The following is a 20,228-nucleotide window of genomic DNA, read 5'->3' on the forward strand; positions in this document are numbered from 1 at the left end:
CGGTCGATCTACGTCCCTACCCTCACCTATGGCCACGAGCTGTGGGTAGTGACCGAAAGGACGAGATCGCGGATACAAGCGGCGGAAATGAGCTTCCTCCGAAGGGTGGCTGGCATCTCCCTTAGAGATAGGGTGAGAAGTTCGGCCATCCGGGAGGGGCTCAGAGTAGAGCCGCTGCTGCTCCACATCGAAAGGAGCCAGTTGAGGTGGTTTGGGCATCTGGTAAGGATGCCCCCTGGGCGCCTCCTGGGTGAGGTGTTCCAGGCATGTCCCACCGGGAGGAGGCCCCGGGGCAGACCCAGGACACGCTGGAGAGATTATATCTCTCGGCTGGCCTGGGAACGCCTTGGTGTTCCCCCGGATGAGCTGGAGGAGGTGGCTGGGGAGAGGGAGGTATGGGCCTCTTTGCTTAGGCTGCTGCCCCCGCGACCCGGCCCCGGATAAAGCGGATGAAGATGGATGGATGGATGGATGGATTTATTTCTAGCAAAGCGAGACTTTACTGATTAAAGACATATAATCAGACATATTACTGTTACTTTCTGAAAAAGACTCACATAAAGCAGATTAATCACAAGCAAACATCAAGACACATACTTCATGGCTTAAAGTTGCAGTGGGACTCTTTCGCCATCTGGTGGTTGTAACAGTTATGACAACTGTTCCTGCATATATGTCCCTCCTCAGTGTGAAGAAGACTGGACTCCAAGCTGCTCCTGCTGATCACTGCGTGTTCCTCCTGTGTCTAAAATCTATTTCCATTATGAATCAGGAAACTGTTTGCACCAATCATAAAGGCAATAAAATACGTCACACACTAAGAAATAACAAAAAGGAATTGTGGATTTCAAGGAGATTTTTCCCTTGTTTTTTGAAATCATAAGAATACAAACTAATGCAAGACTGTCATGTTTTCATAAGTTTGTAGAGACACTGTTCTGTTGTATTCTAGGACATCAGTCACTTTTTAAATGCATGCTACTCATCATCATCATCATCATCATCATCATCATCAGCACCCATGACCTCCTTTTAGTCTTTGTTTTGTTATTTTTCAGAGTTCAGGAGACGTTCTTATGGGATTTCCACTGTGTACAAGTACTGTTTAGACCCTTTACCTAAAAGAAAAGAGTAAAGTACAAAGTAGATTTACTCACTGCAGGAAAATAATGCCTCAATCTGATATATTGTCTTATATGACAAACTGAAAGTGATGCATCAAAGTGTAAGGAGCATTTTCCTGTTACAGCTGGTCTAGATGGAACTGATCTGATCTCCTTTATGTACAGGTAGATATCCAGTGGGTTTGCTAAGGGTCACAGATGAGGGGCTGTGTGAGATGTTTAATCAACACGTTCTCACTCCCAACTCGTCAAATGTGTGACGCATGGTCAGGCTCCCTCTGCTTCACTTATCGACGTGCAGGGTCCTCTCATTGAATACTATGCTGCTCCCTTAACGTTGCTTATTGACGACAAGAGATTGCGCGGAAGAGCCTGTTGTCTGTATATTTATATATTTCCGAAATCACATTGTAGTGACGTATACTGAACACAATAAATTATATAATGTAAACAACTACCTGAAAAACATGTAGAACGATACTTTTGTATCGTTTATTGCATTTATGGAGGGAGTGATGTATGCTGGGTAATGGCACAGCTAGCGACTGGGTGACTTTATTCACCCGCTTCGGCTGTTATCAGTCCATACAATGGGCGTTATTAGCACAAATCAGTCCCATAGATATGGGCCATCTCCTGCTAGATTGTTCAGAAGGTTGTTATCATCCATCCAGATGGAGGATCACTAACAGGAGCGTGGGAAGACTCCAGAATCCACTCTGGCTGGAATCCGGTGGATGCAGCAGTGTTTACAGGTAAGACCATTTAAATGGACAGCATTTATAGAATGACTATTAAAAGTCAGCGAGTGTCAATAATGTTAATGTGGTTATGTTAGTAATACACCGAGTGCTAATATAACAGCTTTAAGATGCATTTGTAGATATTATTACGTGTTTTACCGTCTTTATGGTGCTAGCTTAAAGTTACGGTGTAAACGTTAGCTTATATTGGAGTAAAGCTGTTACTGTTTAAACGATGTTAGCACAGAAATATTAGCTTCTGTCATGACTGATGAAGTTACTAGTTAGTAAAGTTTCCAGTAAAGTGTTTAATCGCAGCCACAGATTGACAGCAAATATCTCGATTAGCTTCAGTGCATCTGTAATAAATATGTGCAAGTTTCAGTGCTTCGTTTAAACTGTATGATACTTATACTGACCCAGGGTCAGTGTAAAATACAATCCTAGCTGGGTGAACAAAGCCTGGCTCCTTTAATCCTGCATGACAAACCTCAGGATGCAGGTTATTATTACTCTTTCCTGCTGGCACACCTGTCACACCTGAGAGTCAGCTAGAAACGTACAGTGACGTGGACATCATGCAAAGACTGCCAGACTCTGTAATACTGTAAATGATCAGTGACTCAGGTTAACACTAAACTTTAAACAGTCCCTCTGTGTCTCTGTGTGCTGAACATTTAGGATTGAGTCAGGCTGCATCAGCTGAAGCTGTTATTTGTATATATCGGTATTTTTTTAAATTCAGGTGTGGGGAAAATACATAAGACTGCAGTGAAGCGATGCACCAGATTAATCCCTGGCCAAAGGTATCGTACTTAAATCAGAGTACTGATCCAGCCACATCAGCCTTTTGTGAGGTCTGTTTAAAGTAGACTTAAAATGAACTGCAGGTTCCTCAGAGGTGGACTGTGAGCACAGAAACACATGTTCATACATACAGCTGCAGCAAACTTACATTAATTTTAAATAGATTTGTTACTCTGATGTCTGTCTCTGTGTTAGTCCTCTGACAGACTGGTGACCTGTCCAGGTGTGCTCTACCTGTGACTACTGGGACAGGCTCTAGCCTCTGTAATAGAAATTTTCTGTTATTCTCATTTAAAGTTTTTAAGTGCTTATGCATATGCTTAGTGACACTGTTATAGACTGTTCAGTGAAAGTTTCTAAAACTAGATGAACTTACTTCAGCAGTTTGAGAAAACAAATCCCTTTACAGGTGCTGATAAGGCCAAGGGCACAAAACAGCGTAACCATTGATCCGTTAGGTTTCATAACGAGACACGTGAAGTGTGGTAGGATCAGTTTGTAACTTCCTTGGAATGCATAAAGGAGTAGGAGCACCACTTCTGTGGCAGCGCTGACATGACTGAACTGTGATGTTTGATGTGTGTTGGCTCTCCTGCGCGCAGTAATAAATAGCTTGATCACAGCTCTTTCTGTGTTGCAGACTTTATTTAAAAAATTCCACGACACCCCCCACCCTCCCACTGTGAACCTGAATTGAATATTCAGAAGACATTTGTTTAAATAGTTCTAGAAATCTGAGCTGTTGGTGTGTCCTTGGATTGTGTGGTAATAATATTAGAGCTGACAATCTTTCTTACTGAATCTCTACTATGAGTCATGTTACCTGAGATTAATTCTATGTTTACCTGTCAGCCTGGACAAATGTGCTGTGTGAAGGAAATTCAATTAAATCAGATCTGAACTGCGTGCATTTAAGGAACCTGTTCATATTTAATTGAAATATGAACCAGTGTTTTTATTGCTGATTCCAAGAGAGTCTTTGTGGAAATCCTGTTTGGCTTTTTGTTATTTTAATTCTCTTTTCCATTTTCCAGAACAGTTCTCCACAGTCGCTGTCCACATGGGTCAGTGGGACCAAGAAGCACTCTCCTAATGTGTGGACTCTGACCAGCAACATCCAGCAAGACCCAGACAGCGTTTTCTATCTCCCAGCTGGAGTTTTTTGTTTGTCTGTGACTGGAGAGTCAGATTTTTGTTGAGCTTCACACTTGCAGAGGTAAGTCAGTTTGCAGAGATCCCTCCCACCCTGGCTTTTATCTGCTAGATTTCTTATCTGAAACAGTAATATTTCAGTGACTGCTGCTTATACCACAGGTTAATACACTCTACTGATCCCTGATGGGAGAATCATCACCTCTGACAGCAAAGAAGCCTGGTGGATGTTTGTTTACAGTCTGATGATGGGACATCATGCTCTGCATCTTCAAAGTTTACCTCCTCATTATTATTCATACCCAGTAATGTGAAGTATGCTTATATCTACTATAACTGAACCAACCTGGTGCTCTTCATTTATGGAGGCTGTTGAGTCTGAATGTTGGATGTTGTGTATCTCGTGTTCTCTGGGCTTTGTTGTCCTCAGTCTTTTTGCAGGATCAGAAAACAAAACCAGGAGGCGTGTAAATGTTTCTTCTCCATGATGTTTCTTCAAATGTTTCTTCTGGATGATGATAAGACCGTGACACGGGATGCCACCTTTGGTCTTGTGATGAAGCAAAGCTCAGGAAGAAGTGTGATTAAATGGTACCCACATGTGTGCTGCTGAGAAGGATGTACAGGGGCACCTGCAGCCAAATCCAAGCCTCAGGTTAGTTGTAGTTGCAGAACGCTATAGGACTGAGACAGCTGAGGCATCAAATGTTTGATTAAACAGATGAAAAATAAAATGATCACTTCTTAAAATCTGTAGCAACTTCAAGTCTGTCAGCGTGCTGAGCATGCTCAGAATGTGACAATATATTTTTGTTCAATATTTAATTTCTTTCAGTTGCAATTGTTAAATGAAAAAAAATGTATTCTTATAATTTAGCAAACTAATTTATCAAAAATATATATATATACATATATCTGTATTAGTTTTAATAAATTAATTTGACACCTGAATTGAAAATACCGTATTGTATTCATACAGAATCAGTATCATTGTTTGTCTGTTCACTGATTGTTGAAACTAAGAGCTAGTTTGATCTGTTTAGATCTAAAGTATTCAAAGTTGAGCTCTAATGGTTCTTCACCCCTGTGTGTGTGATATGTGATTTCCTACATGCTGGCAGAGCGGCAGTTTGTGCTCACAGATGGTGACGGTGTGGAGAGACGGTGGTGTTTCCTCAGAAAAACCAGCAGAGTCACAAAGGACACCAGTCCATCTCACCATCTCGACTTGCTGACTGATGCTCGTCTGCACTACACAGAGGAAATCAACTGACCGAGGTTTGTCCAGTGCAGTGTTATGAAATGTATATTTGTTTTATGCTTACAGATATGTTTTTCTTGACAGAGGCTCTGCAGAGTTTAGACAAAGCAGAGAAAATATGTGCTTTACATTTTACTGTGATTTACTGAGATATTTCTTGCCTGATGTTCAGCAGGAATGGAGAAATAGAATCAAAGGGAGATGTTTTTGCTGTTTTTGTAATGATGTAAGTAAATCTTGACTATTATATATTTGCTTGGTTATATTAGGAGTGTTTCTGAGTGAGGGAGAGAGGAGTCATCATCCAGGTAAAGTGACGTAGATCAGTGGATACACTTGTCTCCCCTTTAAAGGAGACGATCCAAGTCATCCTTAAATGTTAGTGCTTTCAAATACACAAACATTTTTAAAGGACAAAAATGAACATCCAACTTTGACTGTAATACAAAATAAATCTTTGCATGTGTGTTTTCAAACTCTCAGATGGGCAGCATATCAGTCTTGGACTGTGTAACCTGCCGGAGCAGCACTGGATGATCACCACACGTGAGCATGTTCCTGCAACATTCAGCATCTGATCTGTCATCTGTGTGCTTCTGCTTTTGGTAAGTAGAGTTACCCAACTACAGTAACTCTAAACACATGCCATCCATTTCCAATGGCCTGGTTACTTCCTGTCAGTTATTTTAGAAACCATGTGGTCACCTGACCTAACACTGTTTCTTCTTCTTCCCCTTAATGTTGAAGTGTCAAACAGCTGGAGAGGAAACTACACCAGTGTACTGGGATGTTTCAGCAACACGTGCCAGATGCTGTTCCTTCATGGTGACATCATCAGAGACAGCCCCGCCCACCTCAGGACCTCGCCATTGATCATGATGATTATAATGATGACAGCGAGCAGAACTAAGACTGTAAAAATCCACGACCAGAATGTTTCGATGTTTTCTAATTATTAATGAATACTGAGTTTTTGTCTCTCTCTTTTTTTTCCTCATTTGTTACTAACAAAGTTCACCAAACTCACACAGTTTACATTCTGTATGTTTCCATCAAGGTTTATTTTCTTAGAAATCATAGTTTTTCTCCTTTTCTCTTTTTCTCTTTTGTAATTGATGATAATACAGTGAATATACTTTTATTGCGTCACACATTGCTTTAAGTTTTTCAGAGTCCAGTTATTTTTTACTGCTGTTTGAATTCTCTGTATGTTTGACCCTGTAGACTGTTTGATGGACTGCTTGTCTTCCTGTTTGTAACCGCCGCCTGTTTTTGACTAAAGATTTGGATTTCTGACTTTAACACAGCCTCTGCGTGTCCTCCCTTTGTGTCCTCTTCCTCTGTGAATGTGTTGCATGTGTCACAGATTCATTTTATTAACAGCTTTCCCACAGTGAGTTGCATCAGCATTCATTCACAGCACATTTCAGAAGGATTCAGATTAATACAGTGATCTTATAGTCAGAATGATCCTGACAGAGTGCCATTGTAAATGATCTTTCATCAGGTAAATTTTAAAGTTCAGTATTTCAAAGCAGGAGTTATGAGGAATCATATTGGAATTAGGACTGTAACAATATGTACTTACAAAGTCTAATTTTTTTAATTATGCTAGAATATTGGAAGGCAATCAACTTTTAGTGTTTTCCGCATATTAATTATTCTGAAATAGAGACGGTGACCCTAACTGTACAGAAGCACACTAAACAACTGACAATCTAACAGACATCATTGTCCCGAGCCGTCATGCACAGTGAGTCTGATCCTTTGCTGTGAGAGTCTGACAAGCATGTTTCTGGTCAGTTTGGAAGAAATAATATCACAATGTTGATCTTTTTTCAACATTCCTTCTCTTTTACAACATAAACTGTGATCAAAGCTACTTATGTTCACAGCATGTAATAATACTGACAGGGCATTGTGGTCTGTTGAGCTAGGGTTAGGGTTAGCAATTCAGACATATGTAATCAATATTAAACGTCTCTGACGTGGGCCACTGTCCGCAGTGTTGGGAAATCCATACCAGGCTGGAACGAGTCAAGGTAGGTGAGCATCCACGAGACGACACAGCAGATGCATCCTACTAATACTGACAGGACCAGGAGACTCCAGAAACCGAGCATCTTCTCTTCAGTGCCATCCTCTCCTGTCACCCTCTCTGCCCGCAGCTCTTTGAGTATGGGGTAGATAAGGGCGCAGAGAAACCCTTATTACTAATTTGTATTATAATTCAATTTTCATGAAATATTCATATTCAGTATCGGTCCTTTTAAATTATAACCACGTATCCACCCAGGCTCATGGTGGGGCAGGGCTCTGTCCTGGGATGCTTGAGTACAAGGTAATGTACACATGACCAGGTATCCAGTCTGTCAGAATTGTTTTCAATATTTGGTTCAAAAATATGAGTGACAACAAAAATCCAACTAGGATTCTTGCATATGATGAATGAAGTCTGTCTTTGACTGTATTGTCCAGCTGATCCATCAAACCCCCAGCAGGTGAACCTTATGCATGACATAACACGGCAACAATGTAAAAAATTAAACAACAACAGTCTAAATGTAAAGTGCATTCTAAAGTCCTCTTCAATAAATTATATGCAAAGAGTCATTCAGGACTGTAAAACGTGAACTACAGAACCCAGAGTCTTCATCATTAAATCTCTGGTTGCTTCATTTTTCTATCCTATATCAGATACTTTAAAGGTTAGGTTAGGTAAAGTTGCACTGTCATTGTGAGGCAATGTGCTTTATGTGTGTGTGTGCGTGTCATGAACGGCTATAAAAGGCCTATAATTAAAGAACAAAGCGGGGTTTGAGTTCGAGTTGCGGCAGACTGTCACTACTTGTAAATGGAACGCAGCCTTCCTACGGCGGACAGCTAATAACAGGAATCGGACGCGGTCCACCCAAGTCCACAGCAACCACCATAGCAACCGCCTAGCATGACCTTAAAACATATTCTGTCTTCATAACTATCAAAAACGTGAAATGATTTGCAAAGTGTGAAAGTGTTACAGCTGTAGAGAGCTATGGCGGTATCTTTGGAAACTGTTTACATAGCTAATAATATACGATGTAACCATGGAGACAGTCAGTCACGTGAGCTAGCGGCGCACGTTTACTACAGTAAATAAGGTGATTGTGTGCACAGCGCGTCCACACGCTGCACAGGGTAAAGACGTTACTTCAATATTGTTTTATATTGATATATATTTGCCTTCTGGTGACCATCACCTCAGGTTCACCATTACAGTTTCAGCATACAAATGCACACTGTCTAAATATGAACACATTCAAAAAACAAAATCATGTCTCAGAAATAAGCACAGCTGTTCATGTTTGTCATTAGAGTTTTATTTGTAAGAAAATTATGAACTTCATATTGTGCATCAAATAAAAGAACATTTCACAACTCTGAGTCAACAGAAACAGGTAACAGAAATGTCTCTAATGTAGACATGTACAGTGTAGTGTAAGCATTAAAAGATCATAAAGGAAACACTAACATTTATGTGAAACTAATTGTAATAAAAAATGAACAGGTGCTTTATAGATTTAAAAGAAAGAATCTGAAAACAACACTTTTTTGGTCTAAGTGATCAAAGTAGAAAACAGAACTGATGTTCAAGAACAAACCGTAGCTGCACTAATATTACACATCTCCATTGTTGTGGTGAACAGACATGTTGCTTTTAAAACCACATGCAGTGTGTGACCATGACTGTTCATTGAGACCATGAACGCCACTTCGCTGAAGCAGTCTTCTTCTTCTCATTAAAATAGAAGCAGAAGGAGCACGAGCTGCTTTGATCTACTGAAAGGAAAAAGCAGAACATCTGAGCTGAAACCAGTCAGCTGAAATCTTTAAGACAGGAACAATCATTCAATGCAGTGTCTCAGGTGGCTTAGCCTGTTACAACTGTTGATACAAGCTAAATACGGTTAACACACAGTGTCAGGGAACTCCAGTGTGGGAACTAGTGGCTTTAGGTTTGTAGTCATTTAACTTTCATCCATTCATTCCTTTAATTCAGGAGGAAGAAATGCCAGGTTGGTGCAGGCTGGTTACATGCATTTGGTCCCATGCTGTCTTTAACTAAATGACTTGGTTCATTTTATGGCTGGGCTGTATGTGGGGTTATATCATGTTATTTGGGCAGGAGTACCTGCTGACAGCTTTTTGGTGGCTCTTTTTACCCCACACTGGTTGTGAGTGTGTAAATAGCCCCACTAGTTCTTTTGGGTTGCAGTTAACTTGGGAGGAAGGGGTGGGTCTGCCATAACTAGATGAATAACAATTATCTGGGATACATAAATTTCATAATGCATGCATATATCTCTATAAACCTGGCCTGAGTGCTGCCATTTTTTTACATTCAGTTATTTCTCTTAGAAATGTTGGAACTAAATAATGAATGTGTTCCAGTTAAATGCAAACACTGGTCAGTGTAAATGGCTCATTGGGACACAGAAAGCTTTAAATTAAACCTGATATCTAGTGTCAAACAATATCAAAGCTGTAGAAGATGTTTACAGTCAGGATTTATAAAACTATGATTGTAAATAAATTCAAACAAGTGAGCTTTTCTCTTTGTGCTGAATATCAACACTGTGATTTCTTAGACTGTAAGCTTTACTTTAGCACAACCAGTTGTAGAAGCCGTCACTCCAAATGTCTTTTGATAACAAGAAAAAAATACCTATAGAGTACACGGCCTGAAGTTCTTCTCCGACATCTTCTGCCATCAGCTTTGTCTGCTGGTTTGAAGACAATAAACCACAAAAAAGATGATTTAGTCACTTTGTCTGTGTCGTGCCGCTCGAATGTGTCGTGTAACGATGTTGAATAGCCGTCGTTATCCCTCTGCTGTGTCAGTAGGATTGTACTGTACAGCATCTCATTGATATGTGAGGAATGCTAATGTAACACGATAACAGACAGATTTTTTATATTTATATTACATTATAGCTGACGGATATTACTAAATAGATAGAATTTGCTATATAGCTGGATGAACATGAAAAATATGTCTATAATAACAAATGACCATGAGAGCCAGTAGAATTAATTCAACTGGACACTCAAAAGACGTCCTTAAATGCTCTTTAAGTGGCAGAACAGATGAACAAACAGTTAATCGCTTACTTGAGATGAAATCTGCTCAGCTACTTGTAAAACAGCTTCTAACTGGTTCCTCCTTTAACAGGATGACTGCTCAGGGGTAAGGCCATCATGCAATCCAGCAACCTTTATGGTTCTGCTTTGATTCACCAGGAACTATTAGGGAAACCGTCCAGCGCCTCCTGTGAAAGACACAGGGATAAACACAAACATTTATTAACATGTTCCACAGTGTTCCAGTTTGATTTTCTCATCCTGTGGACAACAACATACAGGGATGCAGGTTTATTGTTAACGTTTGTAAGGTTTATTTAGTGAACATATCCAGCTGCAGCTCCACTGTGATCCTGAACTGGATAAGCACTTAAGAAAATGTGTCAATAAATGGACAAACATCAACTTACTATATTTATCCAAACAGACTGGACCAATAATGCTTCACTGAGTTAGAGACTTTAACAGTCTCTTCTATGTAAGAATGTCTCGTGCTGATAGACCTGCAAACTTGACAACAAAGGTTTTTCAGACTGCATGTAGCTGTCCTCTATGTCAGCTAACACATTTACATTTATGTCACACTTATTTCTGCTTTCCCATTTTATAATTATTACTTACATTTTGATTAGATACCTTAAGTTTGTAAATGATCAGATTACATAATTGGAATACAATGTATCCAATTCAGGGTTGCGGGAGGATGAAGCCTATCCCAGCTGATACAGGACAAAGACAGGACAGGCTGCCAGTTTATTGCAGGGCTAACACAATATGTGTAACAGAAAATCCACTTAAATGTTTGATATTTCTTATAATAATCATAATTATGACTATTATTTAAAGGTTTCTTCATAAATACACTTTGATTTTTTATAAATCAAACTAAAATATAAACACGAGCTGTTTCAGATTCTGACCTCTGACCTCAGTGACCTGGCTGTGTCCACACTGCAGCTCCCTCTTGGAAGTACGTCTGCTTCTTGTCTTCCCCCAGTGTTGACCGCCTGCCCTTGATATCACGTACTGTAACTGAAGAACAAAAAAGGACAAACACTTGCCTTCATTTAAGAAGTACATTCATACAGAGATAATCTATGGAAACACACTAGTTCACCCTTTTGGGAGGAATCAGTTCCTGTGAAACATTTCTGTAAATGAACATCATGTGGAGAATGAAGGAAATGAGTTCTTCAGGTGACTCAGCAGTCCCACACTGACAAATGAAATCTAGTTAAACTATTAAGCATATTTGCTCTTCTGAAATCTGTGTTAAACAACAACAAACAGAAATTAGTAACAAAAATACAGCTTAGTAGAGGCTTTACAAACCACCAGCAGCCATAATGCTAAATTTTAATCTTCAAATGTTTCTGAGCCGTCTTCAACCTGCTTTTAACACATTAAAGTCCCAATAAATAAATGCAGCCTGACTCAATCCTAAATGTTCAGCACACAGAGACACAGAGGGACTGTTTAAAGTTTAGTGTTAACCTGAGTCACTGATCATTTACAGTATTACAGAGTCTGGCAGTCTTTGCATGATGTCCACGTCACTGTACGTTTCTAGCTGACTCTCAGGTGTGACAGGTGTGCCAGCAGGAAAGAGTAATAATAACCTGCATCCTGAGGTTTGTCATGCAGGATTAAAGGAGCCAGGCTTTGTTCACACCAGCTAGGATTGTATTTTACACTGACCCTGGGTCAGTATAAGTATCATACAGTTTAAACGAAGCACTGAAACTTGCACATATTTATTACAGATGCACTGAAGCTAATCGAGATATTTGCTGTCAATCTGTGGCTGCGATTAAACACATTACTGGAAACTTTACTAACTAGTAACTTAATCCGTCATGACAGAAGCTAATATTTCTGTGCTAACATCGTTTAAACAGTAACAGCTTTACTCCAATATAAGCTAACGTTTACACCGTAACTTTAAGCTAGCACCATAAAGACGGTAAAACACGTAATAATATCTACAAATGCATCTTAAAGCTGTTATATTAGCACTCGGTGTATTACTAACATAACCACATTAACATTATTGACACTCGCTGACTTTTAATAGTCATTCTATAAATGTTGTCCGTTTACACCTCCTGAAGAATGTTGTCTGGGCTCTTATCTCACTTTTTTTTATTTCAAACAATCAACAGAAAATTTCACAGACATAGTTTTATGTAAGGTTTTTAAGGCTGTGGTGTTAATTTTTAAGTAACATGAGCAGCAACGCTAGGCTAACACTAACTAGCTAGCAAGATTATAATCCTGGTGCTAAACTAAGAGAAGCCACAAAATCAGTTTGAATAAGAGTAAACATTTACTCACCAAGTCAGTGTATCAGCTAAAGATCCACAGCAATAACAATAATATCTTGAGCTGACGATTCTCCAGGTTTGCTCAACATATTCCATAACAAATGCTGGCACCGTGAACATGCGGACTGATCCGAGAGGGAGGAGGACGGTAGTGACGTGGCATTTTCAAAACACATCTTTCATCCTTCCGCCCTGAGAAGCAAAACTTCCAGCTTAGTTAGTTTTTCTAAGTTAAGACAAGTCAAATAAATTGAGTTTCTCGGCATTTTTGCATAAAAAGTACTGGTAAGTTATTTAAATGTAGTTCTAATAAGAAATAGTTAAAAATTGAGTTGAGCCTATTTAATGTTTTAAATGAAACACAATATTCCATTGTACAGTGTAGGTTTCCATGTGTAATTAGTGTGTAAGAATATTGCAGAAGAAGCTTAATGTGTACTTTGTAAAAACGATGAGAAAAAAAGCTGGCTGAAGAAGAAGAGATAAATGGCCTTTTTTTCGATCGATCTCTGGGCCGGCCGCTTGGCGTATGACATGTGGCGGAAGTCTCTGGTACAGAGGGCCGCCAGTTCGAATCCCTCACGAACTCATTGCCACGGCCCCTCGCTTGGGGGACGGGGAGACGCATACGCGCGTTTCCTTTAGCTTTCACCTAGTAATCATACAGCTCGCCTTCATTTCTTTAACTACTGTGTAGCTTAACCTATACCAAGTCATCATAATCACACATTTATATTCATCTCAATCTGCAGTGTAACTGTGTTGCTCTTCAATCAACAATGTTGTACACTTAAAAGTATAGGAAAAGAGAACACCTAACCTAAAATATTTAAGTGGATAAGGAAATATTCATCTTGGCATTCCACCACTCATTTATTTTGAACATTTATTGTGGTTCATTTGTTTTTCATTATTCTACCTTTTGTCAAGGCAAAACTCAAGGGCTACAGACAGGACAGACTTAAAAGAAGACTTTCAACTGAAACACATTTGCGTAATGTTGCAGAGGTGGACATACAGATGAAGAAAAGAATTCTGGATATGATGGAGTCATCTGAGAGGCCAGCTTCTGAACATCACAGTAAATTATAAGTCACTCTTGAGAGACAAGTTCAGTTGCAGATGGATTTTTACTGCTAAGACAAGTCATGCATCCACCACCACAACCTTTCAACCTGCCACCACACCATGGTCTATGCATGTGCACCACCACCACACGCTGTACCTGGCTCATTTTGAGTACACTGTACAGCCTTGTTAGTTCCCAGAACTCGAAAAAAATTGAGGAAACTCGTTGCCTCAAAAAAACTAAGTAAAGCTTACTTAAGATGACTGTTAGGACAACTTACACATTGCAAGTCTGCAGTATAAGAATAACTTGATATTTCTGACTGTACAATTTTAATTGTTTACCTACTGACAAACATTTCAAGTTCAACTAAATGAAAAAACTATTTGTGGTAACCTGAATATGATTAAAAAGAATTAACAACACTTTTTGTAATGATGTTAAAATCAGCCCAACTTTTATTTTCAAACACAACAAAGTATAACAGCCAACATACTGGACACTGTTCTGCTGAACAACAAACGTCTTTTGAGTGTCCAGTTGAATTAATTCTACTGGCTCTCATGGTCATTTGTTATTATAGACATATTTTTCATGTTCATCCAGCTATATAGTAAATTCTATCTATTTAGTAATATCCGTCAGCTATAAAATGTAATATAAATATAAAAAATATCTAAATATCTCCTGCCCTTTATATTTTAATGATGTAAGTCTGTTATCGTGTTACATTAGCATTCCTCATATATCAATGAGATGCTGTACAGTACAATCCTACTGACACAGCAGAGGGATAACGACGGCTATTCAACATCGTTACACGACACATTCGAGCGGCATGACACAGACAAAGTGACTAAATCATCTTTTTGTGGTTTATTGTCTTCAAACCAGCAGACAAAGCTGATGGCAGAAGATGTCGGAGAAGAACTTCAGGCCGTGTACTCTATGGGTGACGGAGGACTCATCTCTCCTGGTGTCCTGCAAGCAAACAATCATATTTTTTGGAACATGAACTTAATTGCTTTCTTAAAACATTTTTTTTCTGCATTTGGTATAAAACAGACTCCAATTTACACAATCTCAGGCTCCCTCCCCACCAGAGAGGTGACATTCAATGTCCCAATTGTCAGTCTGGATAGCCCTGACCCCCACCCGACACACAATAATGCCATGAAAGCATCATTTTAAAAAGGGCTATGCAAACATGGCCAATAACTTTCATTCTAATGATGTGCAAAATGATTTGGGAACAAAACAAATTTTGCTGTTAGAAAACTTGCAGACTTCACTATATACAGTGTAGACCCTCTAAACTAAGTTTGGGGGATGTGATCTTTCAAGAAATGCAGACCAAACTGTTGTTGTTTGTTTACTTACACAGCATGTCTTGTAGAATTAACTGGAGTCACCAGCAACAGCATAGTGCAGTCATACCTCAAGTCTAATAACAGAAGACAGGAAAAGATCAGTAAAAAAACAACTTCCCCAAACCAAAGCACGAATAAAACGATAAGTAAAACAGGCTGATCTAAAGTATGATTAAAGTTCAGCCTGATTAATATAAATGTCACTGACAGTTGCTAATATATTGGAAAACCGAAATACTTACCACTGAGTTGATGTCTTTCTGTCCAACAACAGGAGTGCTGATCCCGATCCTCAAAGACAGTAAGAAGCAAGCAGAGGGAGAAAAAGCAGAACAGTTTTCAGAAACTGATTTTATCCTTAATGGCTGTGCAATTATTGTAACATAGAGATTGCTTATGTTGTTAAATAAAGGCTAGATTTGACATTAATAGATGCCACAGATGTTCAAAAGCTGCCACAAAGCATGAAAAAAAAAAATGGACGTCTCCGAAAACGTCAGAGCATTTTTGCAAATATGTGATGTCTTGATAAATCGAGCAGATATTTGAACTTTACACAGCTACATTCTCGCCTGAAAATATCTTAAAAGTTTATTTTGTGACCCAGAAAAAGTAATACATTTTTTAGCCGCGCTCCTCTGCCATTGCTGCGTTTACAAGTATGCACAGGCTCTAATGACCACCCTCCTCCTTTTCCCCAGACTACCCTTTCTGGGTCACAAAATAACCTTTTAAGATATTTTCAGGCGAGAATGTAGCTGTGTAATGCTCAAACATCTACTTAATTTATAAAAATATCACATATTTGCAAAAGTGCTTCCACGTTTTCGGAGAGCTCTGTTATCCACCAGCGCAATAGCTGACCGGGAGGTCAAGGCTTGATAGAGTCCAGGAGCACAGCTAACTCCTGGCTTATTGTTTTCAACCCCCCTGCACTCTTTTGCTACTCAGGTTAAACATTATATATATAATTAGTTAGTTAGTTATGGCTATGGATTGAAAATACCCCCCACACCCCACCCTACCCCTAACGGCTACACCTCCCGAAGAATTTTGTCTGGGCTCTTATCTCACTTTTTTATTTCAAACAATCAACAGAAAATTTCACAGACATAGTTTTATGTAAGGTTTTTAAGGCTGTGGTGTTAATTTTTAAGTAACATGAGCCCAGCGGCAGCAGCAACGCTAGGCTAACACTAACTAGCTAGCAAGATTATAATCCTGGTGCTAAACTAAGAGAAGCCACAAAATCAGTTTGAATAAGAGTAAACATTTACTCACCAAGTCAGTGTATCAGCTAAAGATCCACAGCAATGACAATAATATGTTGAGCTGATGCTTCTCCAGGTTTGCTCAACATATTCCATAACAAATGCTGGCACCGTGAACATGCGGACTGATCCGAGAGGGAGGAGGACGGTAGTGACGTGGCATTTTCAAAACACATCTTTCATCCTTCCGCCCTGTGAAGTAAAACTTCCAGCTTAGTTAGTTTTTCTAAGTTAAGACAAGTGAAATAAATTGAGTTTATCTGCATTTTTGCATAAAAAGTACTGGTAAGTTATTTAAATGTAGTTCTAATAAGAAATAGTTAAAAATTGAGTTGAGCCTATTTAATATTTAAAATGAAACCCAATATTCCATTGTACAGTGTAGGTTTCCATGTGTAATTAGTGTGTAAGAATATTGCAGAAGAAGCTTAATGTGTACTTTGTAAAAACGATGAGAAAAGAAGCCGGCTGAAGAAGAAAAGATAAATGGCCCTTTTTTTCAATAGATCTCTCGGCCGGCCGCTTGGCGTATGACATGTGGCGGAAGTCTCTGGTACAGAGGGCCGCCAGTTCGAATCCCTCACGAACTCATTGCCACGGCCCCTCGCTTGGGGGACGGGGAGACGCATACGCGCGTTTCCTTTAGCTTTCACCTAGTAATCATACAGCTCGCCTTCATTTCTTTAACTACTGTGTAGCTTAACCTATACCAAGTCATCATAATCACACATTTATATTCATCTCAATCTGCAGTGTAACTGTGTTGCTCTTCAATCCCTACCTCAACAATGTTGTAAACTTAAAAGTATAGGAAAAGAGAACACCTAACCTAAAATATTTAAGTGGAGCACTTAAGGAAATATTCATCTTGGCATTCCACCACTCATTTATTTTTAACATTTATTGTGGTTCATTTGTTTTTCATTATTCTACCTTTTGTCAAGGCAAAACTCAAGGGCTACAGACAGGACAGACTTAAAAGAAGACTTTCAACTGAAACACATTTGCGTAATGTTGCAGAGGTGGACATACAGATGAAGAAAAGAATTCTGGATATGATGGAGTCATCTGAGAGGCCAGCTTCTGAACATCACAGTAAATTATAAGTCACTCTTGAGAGACAAGTTCAGTTGCAGATGGATTTTTACTGCTAAGACAAGTCATGCATCCACCACCACAACCTTTCAACCTGCCACCACACCATGGTCTATGCATGTGCACCACCACCACACGCTGTACCTGGCTCATTTTGAGTACACTGTACAGCCTTGTTAGTTCCCAGAACTCGAAAAAAATTGAGGAAACTCGTTGCCTCAAAAAAACTAAGTAAAGCTTACTTAAGATGACTGTTAGGACAACTTACACATTGCAAGTCTGCAGTATTAAGAATAACTTGATATTTCTGACTGTACAATTTTAATTGTTTACCTACTGACAAACATTTCAAGTTCAACTAAATGAAAAAACTATTTGTGGTAACCTGAATATGATTAAAAAGAATTAACAACACTTTTTGTAATGATGTTAAAATCAGCCCAACTTTTATTTTCAAACACAACAAAGTATAACAGCCAACATACTGGACACTGTTCTGCTGAACAACAAACGTCTTTTGAGTGTCCAGTTGAATTAATTCTACTGGCTCTCATGGTCATTTGTTATTATAGACATATTTTTCATGTTCATCCAGCTATATAGTAAATTCTATCTATTTAGTAATATCCGTCAGCTATAAAATGTAATATAAATATAAAAAATATCTAAATATCTCCTGCCCTTTATATTTTAATGATGTAAGTCTGTTATCGTGTTACATTAGCATTCCTCACATATCAATGAGATGCTGTACAGTACAATCCTACTGACACAGCAGAGGGATAACGACGGCTATTCAACATCGTTACACGACACATTCGAGCGGCATGACACAGACAAAGTGACTAAATCATCTTTTTTGTGGTTTATTGTCTTCAAACCAGCAGACAAAGCTGATGGCAGAAGATGTCGGAGAAGAACTTCAGGCCGTGTACTCTATGGGTGACGGAGGACTCATCTCTCCTGGTGTCCTGCAAGCAAACAATCATATTTTTTGGAACATGAACTTAATTGCTTTCTTAAAACATTTCTTTCTGCATTTGGTATAAAACAGACTCCAATTTACACAATCTCAGGCTCCCTCCCCACCAGAGAGGTGACATTCAATGTCCCAATTGTCAGTCTGGATAGCCCTGACCCCCACCCGACACACAATAATGCCATGAAAGCATCATTTTAAAAAGGGCTATGCAAACATGGCCAATAACTTTCATTCTAATGATGTGCAAAATGATTTGGGAACAAAACAAATTTTGCTGTTAGAAAACTTGCAGACTTCACTATATACAGTGTAGACCCTCTAAACTAAGTTTGGGGGATGTGATCTTTCAAGAAATGCAGACCAAACTGTTGTTGTTTGTTTACTTACACAGCATGTCTTGTAGAATTAACTGGAGTCACCAGCAACAGCATAGTGCAGTCATATCTCAAGTCTAATAACAGAAGACAGGAAAAGATCAGTAAAAAAACAACTTCTCCAAACCAAAGCACGAATAAAACGATAAGTAAAACAGGCTGATCTAAAGTATGATTAAAGTTCAGCCTGATTAATATAAATGTCACTGACAGTTGCTAATATATTGGAAAACCGAAATACTTACCACTGAGTTGATGTCTTTCTGTCCAACAACAGGAGTGCTGATCCCGATCCTCAAAGACAGTAAGAAGCAAGCAGAGGGAGAAAAAGCAGAACAGTTTTCAGAAACTGATTTTATCCTTAATGGCTGTGCAATTATTGTAACATAGAGATTGCTTATGTTGTTAAATAAAGGCTAGATTTGACATTAATAGATGCCACAGATGTTCAAAAGCTGCCACAAAGCATGAAAAAAAAAAATGGACGTCTCCGAAAACGTCAGAGCATTTTTGCAAATATGTGATGTCTTGATAAATCGAGCAGATATTTGAACTTTACACAGCTACATTCTTGCCTGAAAATATCTTAAAAGTTTATTTTGTGACCCAGAAAAAGTAATACATTTTTTAGCCACGCTCCTCTGCCATTGCTGCGTTTACAAGTATGCACAGGCTCTAATGACCACCCTCCTCCTTTTCCCCAGACTACCCTTTCTGGGTCACAAAATAACCTTTTAAGATATTTTCAGGCGAGAATGTAGCTGTGTAATGCTCAAATATCTACTTAATTTATAAAAATATCAGCTATTTGCAAAAGTGCTTCCACGTTTTCGGAGAGCTCTGTTATCCACCAGCGCAATAGCTGACCGGGAGGTCAAGGCTTGATAGAGTCCAGGAGCACAGCTAACTCCTGGCTTATTGTTTTCAACCCCCCTGCACTCTTTTGCTACTCAGGTTAAACATTATATATATAATTAGTTAGTTAGTTATGGCTATGGATTGAAAATACCCCCCACACCCCACCCTACCCCTAACGGCTACACCTCCCGAAGAATTTTGTCTGGGCTCTTATCTCACTTTTTTATTTCAAACAATCAACAGAAAATTTCACAGACATAGTTTTATGTAAGGTTTTTAAGGCTGTGGTGTTAATTTTTAAGTAACATGAGCCCAGCGGCAGCAGCAACGCTAGGCTAACACTAACTAGCTAGCAAGATTATAATCCTGGTGCTAAACTAAGAGAAGCCACAAAATCAGTTTGAATAAGAGTAAACATTTACTCACCAAGTCAGTGTATCAGCTAAAGATCCACAGCAATGACAATAATATGTTGAGCTGATGCTTCTCCAGGTTTGCTCAACATATTCCATAACAAATGCTGGCACCGTGAACATGCGGACTGATCCGAGAGGGAGGAGGACGGTAGTGACGTGGCATTTTCAAAACACATCTTTCATCCTTCCGCCCTGTGAAGTAAAACTTCCAGCTTAGTTAGTTTTTCTAAGTTAAGACAAGTGAAATAAATTGAGTTTATC

General features: G+C 39.1%; 2 long non-coding RNA genes across 13 annotated transcripts; one reads left to right on the forward strand and one right to left on the reverse strand.

The window, feature by feature from the left end:
• Window positions 1-1,229: 1,229 nt before the first annotated feature.
• LOC146497087 (uncharacterized) lies at window positions 1,230-6,389 on the forward strand. 10 transcript variants are annotated; one of them, XR_014870687.1, is made up of 7 exons: window positions 1,241-1,879; window positions 3,709-3,890; window positions 3,989-4,481; window positions 4,948-5,104; window positions 5,263-5,313; window positions 5,571-5,692; window positions 5,835-6,389. It is a non-coding gene; the product is annotated as an uncharacterized LOC146497087 (long non-coding RNA). The 10 variants fall into 10 exon arrangements; XR_014870679.1 differs by lacking the exon at window positions 5,263-5,313 and adding an exon at window positions 5,357-5,465 and having other exon boundaries at window positions 1,242-1,879; XR_014870682.1 differs by lacking the exon at window positions 5,263-5,313 and adding an exon at window positions 5,357-5,395 and having other exon boundaries at window positions 1,243-1,879.
• A 2,035-nt stretch (window positions 6,390-8,424) lies between these two features.
• LOC146497088 (uncharacterized) lies at window positions 8,425-11,874 on the reverse strand. 3 transcript variants are annotated; one of them, XR_014870765.1, is made up of 4 exons: window positions 11,129-11,874; window positions 10,239-10,396; window positions 9,793-9,850; window positions 8,425-8,906 (listed from the first exon to the last, which is right to left on the reverse strand). It is a non-coding gene; the product is annotated as an uncharacterized LOC146497088 (long non-coding RNA). The 3 variants fall into 3 exon arrangements; XR_014870764.1 differs by having other exon boundaries at window positions 9,793-10,396; XR_014870763.1 differs by lacking the exon at window positions 8,425-8,906 and having other exon boundaries at window positions 9,558-9,850.
• Window positions 11,875-20,228: the final 8,354 nt, after the last annotated feature.

The sequence above is a fragment of the Neolamprologus multifasciatus genome, chromosome 18, assembly GCF_963576455.1.
Source record: "Neolamprologus multifasciatus chromosome 18, fNeoMul1.2, whole genome shotgun sequence".
Lineage (NCBI taxonomy): Eukaryota > Metazoa > Chordata > Actinopteri > Cichliformes > Cichlidae > Neolamprologus > Neolamprologus multifasciatus.